This window comes from Buteo buteo, chromosome 9, assembly GCF_964188355.1.
Source record: "Buteo buteo chromosome 9, bButBut1.hap1.1, whole genome shotgun sequence".
In the NCBI taxonomy this organism is placed as follows: Eukaryota; Metazoa; Chordata; class Aves; order Accipitriformes; family Accipitridae; genus Buteo; species Buteo buteo.
Genome location: NC_134179.1, coordinates 46,778,476 through 46,792,897, shown reverse-complemented (window position 1 = coordinate 46,792,897; position 14,422 = coordinate 46,778,476). Strand labels below are relative to the sequence as shown.

The 14,422-nt window shown below is 52.8% G+C and overlaps 1 long non-coding RNA gene across 3 annotated transcripts; it reads right to left on the bottom strand.

Annotated features, from left to right (window-relative positions):
* Positions 1-290: 290 nt before the first annotated feature.
* LOC142034843 (uncharacterized) lies at positions 291-13,891 on the bottom strand. 3 transcript variants are annotated; one of them, XR_012651757.1, is made up of 4 exons: positions 13,811-13,891; positions 12,936-13,276; positions 12,744-12,853; positions 291-3,940 (listed from the first exon to the last, which is right to left on the bottom strand). It is a non-coding gene; the product is annotated as an uncharacterized LOC142034843 (long non-coding RNA). The 3 variants fall into 3 exon arrangements; XR_012651756.1 differs by having other exon boundaries at positions 12,957-13,276; XR_012651758.1 differs by having other exon boundaries at positions 12,961-13,276.
* Positions 13,892-14,422: the final 531 nt, after the last annotated feature.

Here is a 14,422-nt window from a genome sequence, read left to right as displayed (position 1 = left end):
AGACACAGGCGGCAACTACTTACTGGGGGCACAGGGCTTACGTTGCCCTGCCCTTTCCCCACTCGCAGCCCGGGCAGTCATCTTCAGCGCCTCCGTTCCAAAAAGCACCCGAGTGGCTGGAGCGTTTACAGCAGTCAAGTGCAAAGAACAGACAATTCGGGTGGTCGCTTCTGCCCCTGCCCTCCCCACCCCATTATCTAGAGAGGAGAAGCAGCACAGGGAACCTGCAAATGGGGGGGGGAAGGGGGGGGGTCCCCTGGAGCAAGCCCCAGGGACTGCTGTATCCCTCTGCATGTGGCATCAGGGTTGCGGGAGTGACAGCAGCCAGCCAACAGATGCTGGCGACAGATTTAAAAAAAAAAATAACGCCTGGTTCCGGTGACAGCCTGAAGGCAGGCCACAAGAGACCCAAAGCTGCTCTGTGCCAGAGGGGCAGCTCTGTCCAGCAGGAAACGCCGCGTCCCAGCGCACCAGATGCCAGCGGCCCACCTGCAAGCGAGCGATACCCTGGCGACCCTGGGGCTCGGTTGGGGTGGGTGCACCTTTCCTCACCTCTGAGCCATCAGAACTCTGCTCTCCCAATCCTGCACGCACGCAAGGCTTCTTGTGCGGGGCTCGTCTCTTATCGAAGAGACGCTGCACGGTGTTACTTACCGCCCCGCCCTCTGGCGTGCAAAGGAATCAGCCGTGAAGCAGGGATAGCAAAGAGGCCTGTCGGGATATTAGTAGTCCTCAGCAGATGACCGTAGAGCCCTCGAGGTTCCATCTTTGCTCCCTACAGGAGCGTGGCTCCGCACTCCTTGCCGCTCCCGCCGGCAAGCGACACAATTGCCCTTTGCTGCCTGCAACGCGCAGTACCTGCACGGCCCCAGTACTGCCGCTTACAGAGCGAGAGGCGCTCGCTATAAAGCGGCAATGAAGAACAAGGACGGCCCGTCAAGATGGCAGGACGAACATAGAGAGCCTCCAGCATTAGCCAGGCAGGGCTTGCAACTCACCTCGTGTCGTGGTTTAACACCAGCCAGCAACAAAGCCCCACGCGACCGCTCGCTCGCTCCCCCGCCCCCAGTGGGACGGGGAGACAATCGGAAGGGCGAAAGTGAGAAAACTCGTGGCTTGAAACGTAAACAGTTTAATCATTTAAAAGAAACAACAACAACAACTTGTAAGGAAAAGAAGAAAAAAAATGACAGAGAATGGGGTGCAGGCAGCATGCCAGGGGTCTGGAGCCTGACGGATGATGGGGGGGGGGGTGTGTGGAATATGGAGGAGGGAAAGGAAGCGGGGGGGGGCAGGAGATAGGAGAGCAGGGGATGCGGGGGGAAACAACTCGTGTGGGTTTAAAAACTCAAATGGGTGAAGGGGGCAGGCTGGAACAGCAGGGGGCATATATGGGGGAGAAACACACGCCGGGAAGAGGGTAGGTGAGGGTAGAGAGGTGCATGGGGGGACACGGGGGGGGATGACCTACCCCAGGGAGTCCACCCAGGATGATCCACAGCAGGTAACTCACCTGGGATAACCTGCAACAGAGCATCCACACCAGATCATCCACACTGGGAGGACCCCCAGCAATGCCCCTCAAACTGCCTGTGCTTCACCCCCAATCTTCCCCAAACTGGGGAGTTTTTTGCTTTTTCAAAATACTCAGTTTGGGGTGTGTTTCAGTGCTTTTCCACAACATAAAAAGGGGTGATCTTTTGGGTGTGGTTTGTGCATGAAAATGGGGTGGGTTTTTTGCTTTCCAGCTGCACCAATCCAGGCCGATTTGGCTTTCCCAGGAGTCCCAAATTCATTTGGTTTTTTCCATTGCAGACCCAGAATCAGGGGGTTTGGGGTTGTCCTGGCTTCAGCTGGAATAAAGTTCATTTTCTTCTGAGTAGCTGGTACAGGGATATTTTGGATATAGGATGAGAATAATGTTGACAACACCCCGATGCTGTAGTTGTTGCTAAGCAGTGTTTAGACTAAGTCAAGGACCTTCCAGCTTCTCATACCTCCCTGCCAGCAGAGGCTGGGGGCGCACAAGAAGAGTCGCTGAGCTAAAGAAGGATTCCAGGTAAACAGGTCAGCTCGAAATACACCACCTCCTTTAAAAGTTAAGAGCGATTTGAACACTTAAAATCAGCATTGAGGATAATTGATACCATTTTGAACACCTTCTTAGCATACGAGTAAACACTCTCGCCGGTGTTGGAAAACGTCTCCTCCCTTCCTTACAGCACCGCTGCAGGGAGATAACCCTGGGAGGCTGCGGGATGAGGTCGTACGCAATCAGAATCTACGCTTACGGATCCGCCACAACAGCTACAGCCCTTGCGTTGCTGCTGCTGCTGCTTTGCATCTTGCTCGTTTGGTGAATAAAGCTGAAAGTGAAGTGGAAAACTCCAAAGAGCAAAATGAAAAATAAAGAATAAATCTCAATCATTCACTTTACACTAAAAAGGCATGCCCATGTTTATATATGTCCAATAAAAATACTTATACTGTAAAAGTATTTGATTTTCCTTTTCCATTACCTTAACTTGCACAGCTCTGAATTCATAGCATTAAATTATCTCTCTCCAAAGTACACAGTTATAACGGGACTAGGGGTTTTTGTGCGTGTTGCATAACGCGGAGGGACACCTGGCCAGCTGAGCTGCCCAAGAGAGGTGCTACTGAACTGCCAGGGAAACGCACCACTGAAAGCCAGACAGCAAGAAAGTACTTCAGAGCACTCCGTCAAAACATCAGGAAAAAAAACCCATAACATTCAGTTGCCTCTCTTTTTAAATGTTTAGAAAAATACCTAAACTGCTTACATACACCTAACAAATCATATACTACAGCTATTTGGCAGTTAGTTTAAACAATGCAAGTCAATTTGTAAAATCCCCACTGCTGCAATACCTCAGACTACCAAAAAGGACTGGCGGGTTTCCTAATGCTTTTGGCAGTACTGAAGCATGCAGAGCAACACGTTTTCATGTTATCTCGACTGTTACAACTGAGAAACCAAAGACCAGTGATGCCATCAACTTTAGGAAGACAGGCTGTGCTTGGGTCTTTGGAAGGAAACTGACTTTTTTTTTTTTTTTCTTTTTTTAAAAGAGAGTGAAAAGTCTCGTTACTGATGACTTCTACTGTCAAGTCGATCACCTCTGAAGATCCACTCTGATGGGAAGTTCATAAAACAAAATTTCTTTGAGTGAGAAAGACTTCCATTTTTGGAAAATCTCTTTCCAACTGAAGTCAAAATTACACACTGTAGGTTAAAGGACAAAATACATTACTGAAGCAGTAACTCATCAAAAACACCTCAGGACTCACTGTCACTAGTTACAAGGCTGCTAATGCTTCCTGGGAAAGCCTGGAAAACACACAGATGCGACGCCCGTTTTGTCCTGTTTTGTCCACGTCTCTTCTTTGACCTTGACTGCTTTTAGTACAGATGCTAATTATCTCCGTAACGTTTTTGAGTATTACTAGAAGATATTTAAAAAAAAAATCATTGACTGTAAAAGCATAAAGCTTTTATCATGAAAACAAAGGCTGTTTCTTCTGAACAGCTGAACTTTTACGAACAGTTTCTTCCCTCTTTTAGTACAAAATTATTTTCACAGTATCATTTACTAGCAAGCACACAGCAACAGAAGATTATGCTTTCAGGAAGAGAAAATAAACTGAGGGAAGTAAACTTTGTATAGGTGTAACATGCTCCAGAACAGAACTTATTTTTAGTATTTGTGTTAAAATATTTCATGTAAAAAAAAGTAGAAGGAGAGTTGGCACACTCTCAATGTTAAAGTCCATACCGCAAGTACCTTTGCAAAAATGCAGACACACATCGTAGGCGTACCTTGTACTTGCAGGCCACTACGGGATCTTTCCATCTGTCTCGTACCGTCATGGCAGAAGAAAGGGCAACCACGGCGAAACAGTGCCAGCTGACATCCAGCTGAGAGAAGAAAAAAAAAACATTAGCACAAAGCTGGGTAGGAATCCAAAGCTGCCTTTTTTTTTTGTGAAGGTTTGTGAAGACAGTACGACTGAGCGGAGGAAAAAGTATTTTTGCGTCATCTTCGGTACAGTTGTTGACACAGGCCACTAGCGCTTTTGCATTTTTCAGACAACCGTGCCTTTTTTTTTTCTTTCTTTTTTGACTCATTGGCAGCTTTACTTTCACTAGAACTCACTTTCCTAGATACACGGAGGTGACACACATAGGGACCTACCTACATTTTCTCAAGCCTTAGTATAGCCAAGGCTCCATCACCCTATACGTCCCAAGTGGAGTATTTTTGCTGAAGAGCACAGCAACACATCTGTCCTTGTGAACTGCCTCGTTGCAAAAAAGGAATCATTTTTTCCAGGCCGTTGCTCCAAACGGGCAAGATCTTTTAAAACCGCAGTTGTGCCACCTAACCCGCTCAGGGTCCCTCCTAGCTTTTGACCACCCTGAGATTTAACAGGCACACGCTCCATTCCATCTTCCAACAGCAAAAATACGCTAACGCTCTCGGACCCAGAGCGCAACCCTACGGATGTGCACACACACACCCTGCCGTTTTGATGAGGAGCCACCGAGCATCCCTGCAAGCACAGCTGCACGCGCCAGATTGGTTTCCCCTACGCCACGAGTTACCGGTTTCGGTGAACGTAGTTTCTGATGCTTCAAACCGAAAACTGTATCTCGACGCTTCGCCACAGCAGAAACGACCCATCGCCAGAACGCTACAAAAACACAGTAACACCAATTGCAAACCCACAGCAGCAACAGCTCCAGAAATATTTAGACCAGGAACAAGGGAGAAAAACAAAACAGCTTCATCTCACGCACAGGGGAGCGGCAGGCAGAGAAAAGGGTCGGCATTCTGAGCCCTTACAGAAAACGGGCATTCTCCTTCCGTTCCTCAGCCCGTCCGTGAAGGTCTAAATACTGCAACACTACTACAGCAACGTCGAGAGTAGGGAACAGCAGCCCTGCCACCGGACTTGCCATTGACCCATGCTATTTACGTAGCAGGACGCATACGCAGAGGGACACGTTTTGCCACACGCAACCCTGAACTTCCTGAAAATTTACGTTTACCAAAAAAAGCCATTTGGAACATACTGCCAAACAACATTCAGCAATAAAGCTTTGATGCGTTTGACACACGCAAGTTTTTGGTCACTTGCTATTTGCTTCCTGTTGCTGCTGCTGTTCTTCCTTCAGAAATTCTACTTGTCGCCAAGTTACTCACTACTGGTTCAAGCATTTGCCTTCCTGGTATTACCAGCACATTCACAGAGGCAAGTAACTTAATTGCTCTTCTACAATTATCCAAACGACAATTACAGCCATGAAAGAGAAGGAGAGGTCAGGCAGCAGAAGAGCTCTGCAGGCTGGCACCAGTCAATATTGCACTCTCTAAAAACAAACAACAACAAAAGAAAACCATGACCCTGTATCCTTCTTTTTTTTTTTTTTTCTCCTTCTTCTTTCAGAGCTCATCCCTGCCTCAGCATTTTGCCTTGTCAGAGCAAGAAGCACAGGTGATCCGTACCCTGACGACTTCTGCGTGTGATGAATGCCTGTTCAGAAATAGTCCAGACCTGCAAGACTGGTGTCATTTCTATGGTTTTAATCATCATAACTCACATTTTATTTACTCACGCATTTGTGAGGAAACTAATTAACTTTTAGACACTGCCTCTCCTTTTTTTTTGGGGGGGGGGGGGGGGTGTAGAAATGTGTTAGAGACTGAAAAACATTACGATTCAGAGCTCCCAACCACGAGGGAGTGGTGGAGAAATCAATGAAAGCAAAGACCAACAGCAGCAACATCAACTGGAAGTTGGCTTTCATTCCGATCACGTACTTAAGCGACTCTCCAAGTCTATGCCTCGGTCCTAGGAATGACTAGTCCCTTTTTGGAAGGACAAACTTTTTCACTTAAGAGCCCTAGACTGAAGACTCCGCTGAACGGAATGGGGATTGTCCCACGGGACAACATCCCCAACACTCTTAATGGGGAAGGAAAAAAAAAAAAAAAACCAAATAAAAATCAAGTTTAAGTACCAGTTCCCATCATGTTTCACTCATTACATTTCTACTGGCATCTAGGTGCTCAAAAACAAACTACAGGGACACCACATATTCCTAAAAATTCAGTTATACATAAAAAAATAAAAGGCTATTTCCAACTTGCCCATAAAAATCAGTATGAACAGAGAGAAGAGAAACACTCGACCCCCGAAAGAAGCTAACAGGCAGCTCTGAATTTACCAGACAGGAAATTTCATTCTTTCCCCTGAAACAAAAACACATCAACGGACCAGTTCAGGAACAGGGCGCGATCTGTTAACAGCAATTTTTCCATCAGCTTTTCTGCACTAGCAGCAGATTTGCCTTCCCTGTGGGTTTAACGTGGAGCATCTGTAGTGCCCTCGAACTCGCAAGTGTTTCTCTCCTCTCCCCCAGCCCGATACGTGCGATTACCTGAGCAGCAAGCAGAATTAACCACGCAGGATTTTCTTCGTGTGACGCGGAAGGTGACGCTGGGAGAAGAGGAGACAAAGAAATGAACCTGCTTGTCACACCCAGCCAACTGTGAAAAGACAGGGGAGGATTCTGCCGGAAGGGCTCTGCACCCCAGGAGCTCCCGCCGGCCGGTTTCTCTCCCCTTTGCCCGGTACTGAGGAGACGACGACACCTCGCCCGTGCCCCCTCGCGGGGGGCGGGGCTGCCCCAGGAGTGACGGGGGACCCCCACCTCGCTTCTGCCCGCGGGAACAGACCGGGAGAGACACTCCACGCAGAGAGAGGAGCGTGGCGTGGATTGCATGCCCGAGGGAAGAGGCCAGGCTCCCCGCTGGCAGAAGGACAACTCACCTCCCTGCTGCTCGGAGCTGCTTGCTGCGGACAGCCCTGCCTGCGCCCAGCTGCTCCTCGGCCGTGCTGGGAGCGCGGTCTGGCCGACGGACGCTCCAGCGAAAAGACGCTCCAGCTAATCGTGCCTCCTGCTCGTTACAGCCGCAGGTACTTTTGCCTCTGGCTAATGCACGCTCCAGACAGCGGACACCCCGCCTTGTTCCAGCTCCCGCTTGCTACAGTTCTGGCTCCTTGAAGCCCCAGCTCCGCACTGAAGCTCTGGCTGATTTCAGCTGCTTCTCTTTACAAGCTCCAGCTACGTGCAACGGTCTGGGCTTTCCGTAAGGTTGTATATCAACTGCTGTCAAAACTGGAGCATTAGGATTAAACATCAGAGTTACAGGCCAAGTAAATATCTGTTAGTTTGGGCGATTTATTACTTAATGACTATTCTGAGCAGCGCAGAGAGAAGAGCTGGACTCAAAGAGGGCACGTGGGGTCTGAAAAGTGCGTTTCCCCCCCACAGACCATCGCAGATGTTGAGTTCGGCCTGCTGCGTGCCGGCCTCCCGAACTTCGGCGTCCGACACAACCAGACCCCCATCTCCGGGGAGGGACCACGCACCCTGCCCGCCCCCCGCTTCCCCCCACAGCCCCCAACACCCTCCCACCCGCCTGCAAAACCAGCCAAGCCGGCTCCCGCTTTTGGCCCGCACACCAGCTGACTCGGGGCCCATTTGGGAGCCAAAAAACCCGGCTGCTGAGCCTGTTCTCAAGGCCCAAACACGCAGGGCCGGACCTCTGTTTCTGGGCCCAAAGCCGCGCAGCTCGGCCTGTTTCCGAGCCCCCACATCAGCCACGTGAGCCTGTTGTCAAGCCCCAGGAACAGAAAACTTGTTCTCCATTTCTGACCCTACAGTGCCCACGGGCGACGCCGAGCGTAGCCACCCCACAGCCCTGCACCCCCGGGGCCCCACGCGCAGTTTCGGGGAGTGCTCGGGACCTGCGGAGGGCCTGGCCCCACGCCTCTGCCGGGCAGCCCCAGCACAGGCAGGGCGTCGCTTCACGATTGCCGTTTCAGGCTTTATTTCCCCGCCATCACCGCGCACGCACCCGAAACCCCCCAGCCGAAGCGCCCCCGCAGGGAGCCAGGCCCAGCCACCCCCAGCCTGGACCCGCTCCAGGACCCCCCGCCGGCAGCAGCCGGGGCCCTTCCCCGCCCCTGCAGGAGCCCCCCCACCCCGGGCCGCCGCCGCCCGACCCGCGCCGGGAGCGGCAGGGGCCGCCCGGCCCCAGCGAGAAGCAGCCGGGTACGAAATGGGGCCGCCCCTGCCCCAGCTCCCCCCCGGCCGGACACGTGCTCGGCGCCGAACCCCCCCCGGCAACGACCCCGGGGCAGCCTCCGCCTCCGCCGGCCCCGGGAGAGCAGAGCCCGGCCCCGCCCGCGGAGGCTCCGGCCGGGGTATCCCGCCTCCGCCACCCGCCGCGCCTCCTCCGGCTCCCTCACGGCCCGGAGCGGAACCCGGCAGCCGGGGCAGCCGCCGCCGCTCTGCTGGCCCCGCCCAGGCGTCCCGGCCCCGCCCAGGCGTCCCGGCCCCGCCCAGGCGTCCCGGCCCCGCCCAGGCGTCCCGGCCCCGCCCGTGTTCAATACAGCGATGGGGAGCAGGACAGAGGGCTGGGAAGCAAAAAATAAAACAAGGGAACACAGAGGGAAAGAAAGAACAAACAGGGAGAGAGAGGCAAAGAGAGGGATGGGGACCAGGACAGCTGGGAATACATACACAGAGAGGGACAAGGAGCGGGACACGAGATTGCACAGAGAGGTACAGGGAAGCGGAAAGAATGACAGAGAGAAAACGAGGCAGGTGGGGAGCAGGTCAGAGAGCTGGAGAAGGACAAAATACTGCTGGGGAGCAGCACAGGAGGAGAGAGCCAAAAGAGATGAATGGGAAGCAGGGCAGTGGGATGCAGACAGCAAAAATAATGATCCATAACAAGACAGAGGGATTGACAGAGAAGTAAGGGACAGGGAACAAGACAGAGGAGTGGAAGGAAAAAACACTGATGAGCAACAGGACAAAGGGATGTAGAGAAAAGGGAGGAGGGAGAGAGAAAAAAAGATGGGGAGAGAGCGTGGGACATGGAAAGACAAAAAGCTGGATAAGGAACAGGACAGAGGGACTGAGGGTGGTGGGGAGGGTGGAACCAGATGTAGATTAAGACAAGAGATGGGAGAAGGAGAAAAAACAATGATGGGCTGCTGGACAGAGACAGACAAAGAAAAAGTAGGGCCAGAGTAGGGAAGACAGAAAGGAAAAAAGGGACAGCTGGCTGGACAGGGGGTTATAACTAGAAACAATGAGACAGGCAGCACGACAGAGACATAAAGGCAGAAAAAACAGGGAGAAGCAGCAGGACGGATGGTAAGGAGAAAAAAAAAAAGGGCCAGGGAGCAGGACTGAGAGATGGAGAAAGAAGCATTATGGCCAGAGGGATAGAAAGAGGAAAGCACAGGCTGGAAGGACGGGGCAGGGGGGAACAATGGATACAGATTAAGACAGAGTGACAGAACCCAGACAGACAGCAAGAGAAAGAAAAAAACAGTGGCAAGCAGCAGGCCAGAGCGGGGGGCAGGGGGAAGGAAAGACAGGGAGAAGGAGAGAGGGATATAGAAGACAAGTGAGGGACAGGGAGCAAGAAAATGGGATACAGAGGAAAAAAAAAAAAGAAGAGGAATGGGGAGCAGGACACTGGGATAGAGAACAAGTAAGAGCAACAGGGAGAATGACAGGGAGATGGAGCCAGAGGAAGAAGAGGGACCAAGAGCAGGACAGAGAAATGGAAAAGGAAAATTAGGGATGGGGAGCAGGACAGACAGGTCCTGGAGAGACAATGAGGGAAGCAAGTATAATGACAGAGAAAGAGGGAAGAAGGGAGGGAAGGACGGATGGCGAGCAGCACAGCAGGATGCAAAAAGAAAGAGAGGAATGGGCAGTGGAGCAGAGAAATGGAGAAAGAAAATAATGGTGGAGAGCTGGAGAGAGAACTAGAAAGACAAATAAGACAAGAGAGAAGACTGAGGAGCAGAGAGAGAAAGGAAGGTAGAAGGATAAGGTCAGAAAGGTAGAAAAATTAAAAAAAAATATAAGGACGAGAAGCCCTGCAAAGAGATGGCACAAGAAAACATAGGGTCAGTGAGCAGGACAGAGGGATAGAGATGGAGGGGGAAAGGAGAGGAGGGAGGAAGGAGGACAGAGACAGGGTGTAGAACACACAGACAGAGAGAGAAAAAGGACAGGGAACAGCAAAAAGGGATTGAGAAAGAAAGAAAGGGTCAGATCTGTACAAAAGACCAAGAAGAGAAAATTAAAAAACCAACAATGGGCTAGAGGACAGAGACAGAGGAAGATAAAGGGCCAGGTAGCAAGAAAGAGGAAGAGATAAAGGGAAAAAGTCAGAGCTGGTTGGACAGGGAGGTATAGCAACAAGTGACCAGAGAGGCAGTGGGACAGGGAAATAAAGACAGAAAAACCAGGGGGACAGGAAGCAGAACAGAGGGACAGTGAGAGGAAACAAGGGGCAGGGAGCAGGACAGAGGTGGAGAAAGAAGCATTGGGACAGAAGGATAGAAAGAGAGAAGAGACAGGAAGAGGGATGGGAGACAGGGGTGGGTGAGGACAAGGAGCAGGACACAGATTGTCAGAGGAAGACAGGGAGCAAGACAAGGTGATACAGAGAGAGAAAAAAAGGACAGGGAGGCAGGACAAAGTGGAAGACAGGCAAAAAGAAGAGATGGGGACTAGGACAGAGATGGAAGAGAAAAAGCCTAGGATGGGCAGCAAGACAGCTGGAGAAGGGAAAAAAGCACTGAGCTGCAGGACAGAGATGGATTGAGAAAACACAGTGACAGGGAGCAGGACAGTGACAGAAAACAAAAAAAACCAAAGAAGGAACAAGACAGAGAATGGGGGGAAAGGCAAGGAGGAGGACAGAGAAACAGAGAGTGAGAGGGATAGGGAGCAGGACAGAGAGATGGAGTAAGAAAGGAAAGAAGGCTGGGAGGCAGAACCAACGGAAAGAGAGACAAGGACGGGGAGCAGGACAAAGGGATGGAAGAAGAAAAAAAATAGTGATGGGCTGCAGGACAGAGATGAAGGAATTAAAAAAGACACAGGGAGCATGACAGAAGGACAGAGAGAGAAAAAAGGGACAGAGATCAGGCCAGCATTAGAGGGGGAAAAAACAACAGTGATGGGCAGCAGGAGAGAGATACGGAGAAAGTAAAAAAAATGAGGAAGACAGAAAGGAGAGAAGGGACAGCTAGCTGGACGGGGGGATACAGTTAGACAGGATAGGAGAGGGAATGGGACAGAGAGAGAAAGAGAGAAAAGATAGTGAGAGGAAGCAGGGCAGAGGGACAGCAAGGGGGAAAAAAAGGGACAGGGATGTGGACAGAGATGGAGAAATAGGCAGCAGGGACAGAGGAAAAGAGACAGAAGGAGGGACAGGGAGCTGGGCAGAGAAAGAAGAATCAGGACAGGGGCAGGACGGAGATAAACTGGGATGGTCAACAGGACAGAGGGGAATATGAATATGGGCAGGGAGCAGGACAAAGGGACACAGCAAGAAATGACGGGACAGGAAGCAAGACAGAGCGACAGACAAGAATAATGACAAGAGATAGAGAAAGACAGAGACCGTGAGAAGCATAGGGGGTTGGAGAAAGAGAGACGGATATTAGGAGCCCTGCAGAGAGACAGAGGATGAATAAAAAAGGGCCAGGGAGCAGCACAAAGGGTCAGAGAGAGTAAGAGATGAAAAGGAAGGAGGACAGGGACAGTGAAATACAAAATAAATTAAAAAAAAACAACCAACCAACCAACAAAACCCAGCAACAGCGAGCAAGACAAAGGGATAGAGAGAAAAAAAGAAGGAAGGAGACAGAGATAGGAAGGCAGGGACAGAGCAGCATGTACAGGCACAGAGAGGAAAAGAATGCCAAAGAACAGGCCAGAGAAATTGTGGGGAAAAAAGAGACGGATGCAGATCAGGACAAACAGATGGTGTCGTGGTTTAACCCCAGCCAGCAACTAAGTACCACACAGCTGCTCACTCACTCCCCCCCACACAGCGGGATGGGGGATAGAATCAGGAAAAAGAAGTAAAACTTGTGGGTTGAGATAAGAATGGTTTAATAGAACAGAAAAGAAGAAACTAATAATGATAACACTAATAAAATGACAATAGTAATAATAAAAAGATTGGAATATACAAGTGATGCACAATGCGATTGCTCACCACCCACCGACCGACGCCCAGTTAGCCCCTGAGCAGCAATTCCCCCTGCTGCACTCCCCCCAGTTTATATACTGGGCATGATGTCACATGGTATGGGATACCCTGCTGGCCACTTTGGGTCAGCTGCCCTGCCTGTCCCCCCTCCCAACCTCTTGTGCCCCTCCAGCCTTCTTGTTGGCTGGGCATCAGAAGATGAAAAATCCTTGACTTTAGACTAAACATTACTTAGCAACAACTGAAAACATCAGTGTGTCATCAACATTCTTCTCATACCAAACTCAAAAACATAGCACTATACCAGCTTCTAGGAAGACAATTAACTATCCCAGCTGAAACCAGGACAGATGGAAAAGATAAAAAACACACCTATGGGCTGCAGGAGAGAGTCAGAGGATGAAAACAAGGAGGGAGAGGGAGCAGGACAAGAACCCAGAGAGAAAAAAAAAAGGGAGCAGTCAAACAACAAATAAAGGGAGAGAGGAAGAAGGAGCAGGACAAGAGAATAGGCAGAAGAGAGGTACAGGGAAGCGGAAAAAAAAAAAAAAAAAAAATCACAGCAGCTTGGGAAAAAAAGGGCCAGGAGAGGGGCAGGGAGGGACTGGGACTCACCACAGCTCTTGCTCTCAGCACTGCCAGAACCCTTTGCCAGTTCAGACGTTTCTTTCTCCTTCTCTCCTGCCTTCCTCTTCTGTAACTCCTATCGCTTAACTGCCCTCCACCTAAAAGAATACATGGATGTATCACAGCTCTCATAAGACGAGGCTTCTTAGACACGTAGCCTCGCACACTACATGGCCGTACCGCGCTGTTGGTGATGCTTACAGACCCTGTGGTGCACGTTGGTGGTCTGACCTCCTGTGGACTATGAAGAGGGATCCTCCCACACCGAGAGAGGCAGGCTCTCTCTTGCCTGCAGCGGGAGGCAGCTGCCAGACAGATGGCCTTCCGTTTCTTCTTCTTTAACATTCTCTAGCCTCTCCAGCAGCTCCTGTCCACAGCCAGTAAGCGCTCCGCCTGGCCCTCTGTGCTCCCGCGCCGCAAGGAGAGGGAAGCCAGGCTGAGACAGCCCACGCGAGCCTGAGGCTGCTGCAGTCAACGGCATCCCCGGGGACGAACGGACAACCGCACTCACAGCGTGGCCTCTGGGAGAGGGAAAGAGGCAGCAGCGACCGTCATTACTGTAGCTCGACCCTGGCCGGAGCCCCTCCTTCCGCAGGGGCTTCCGCAGACGCCGCTCGTTCCCCGCGCCGCTGCTAACGGCACCCACGTTCAGGGAGACTCGAGAACATCGGAGGGCCAGCTTGCTGCCCTCACGACAGGGCTCGGGGGCTGCCTGCGGCTACAGCACAGGCTTCAGGGGAGGGGCTGGAGCTGGGGGCAGCCGCACGGGCCGAGCGGGGCCGGGGCAAGGCGCCGGGGGAGCTCCGGCGACTCGGGGAGGCGCCCGCTGGCCGCGCCTGGGGGGTGCCCGCCTCCGTCCCCTCTTCCCTTCTATCGGCTCTCGGGGAAGTGCCCGGCGCTGCCCTGGCCCGGCTCGCCTCCGGCGGACCGGGAGCCTGCCGCGGCGGCCGCTTCGCAGCTTCCCGTCCCGCCAGCCCCGGGCGGCCGGCGGGCAGGAGGCACCCCCCCGCCACTGCCACCCCCCGGCCCCCGCCGGAGGGGATCGCTCGCCTCACCCGCGGTCCCGGCGTTCGCCCGCTGCCGCCGAGACCCGCGCCCTGCGCGCCGCCACACTGCTCCCGGGGACTGCGCATGCGCCGCCCCCTGACGGCGCGCCGGAGGGGCCAGAGCCGGCGCGCGAACGCCAGGCTGCACTTCCACATTTCGGCCACGAGGCGGCGGCGGCGCTGCTGCTGCGCACCTGTGCGGTGCCGGCGCTGCAGTTCCGCGCTTCGGCCACGAGGCGGCAGCAGCAGCGAGCGGACGGCGGGAGGCGCGTGCCCAGGGGCGGCCCTGGCGCTGCAGTTCCGCGCTTTGCGCGCCGAGCGCCCGCCGACACCGCGCGCCTGGGGCGGCAGCGGCGTTTCCTTACTGGGAGGAAGCAACGAGCGCGGCGGCACCTCTCCCCGGTGCCGCATTGCCGTTACCGTTGTGACGGCACGTGCAGGACAGGGACAGCACCGCGTACTCGCAGCCTCCGAGCTGCAGTACCGAACATTGGTCGCCGGTAGGCAGCAGCGAGCGCGGGGAAAAAAAACCGCCACCGCGCACGCGCACCTCCCCAGCTGCAGTACAGACCTTTGGCCGCCGGGCAGCAGCATCCTCGTAACGATCCTCTTCGGAGCATC